The sequence below is a fragment of the Wasmannia auropunctata genome, unplaced genomic scaffold (assembly GCF_000956235.1).
Source record: "Wasmannia auropunctata unplaced genomic scaffold, wasmannia.A_1.0 LD335462.1, whole genome shotgun sequence".
In the NCBI taxonomy this organism is placed as follows: Eukaryota; Metazoa; Arthropoda; class Insecta; order Hymenoptera; family Formicidae; genus Wasmannia; species Wasmannia auropunctata.
The window spans coordinates 2,779-3,456 of NW_012027428.1; positions in this window are offsets into that span (position 1 = coordinate 2,779).

Consider the following 678-nt stretch of genomic DNA (forward strand, 5'->3'; position numbering starts at 1 on the left):
TAACTATAGATTTACTAATGTTATTTATACTAATATTATTTTTATTTTACGACGTTTTATAATTCTGTATTATATTATATATTGTGTAAAATTTTGTATTATATAATATAATATAACTATATAAATATTATAATAATTATATAAGTATTATAATATTATAATAACAAAAAAGTACGACAATAAGAAATCAACATAAAAATCTCAAACAAAAAAGCATTTAAATCGCGTTTCGATTATGCTATCAGTAACGAAAATCTGTAATACATGTTATGTGAATTATAGATTTTCAGGACTGTACCTATATCGAAATATACTCAAACAAAAGAGGACCGTCGATTATAATCGGCGGGGGTGGTGGAGGGCCTCTATAAGTTGATTCGTTTATATTAAACTTTATTTGAATTTTTAAATTACAAATGTATAATAGGAAAATTTTGAGATTTTTATCGTAACTATATTCAATAAAAAACTGGACAGCCTAAAAAATTAAAGTTGGAATGTATAAACATTGTAATATATTTATGATTTTTTCGTATATTGTATTATGTATTAATATTTTTAATTATATTCTATAATTGTTCATAAATAATATAAAATAATATTAGCACTGTGCTTATATTGTATTAAATAATATAATATAAACACATTTAAAAAGAGGACCGCTGATTATAACCGGCG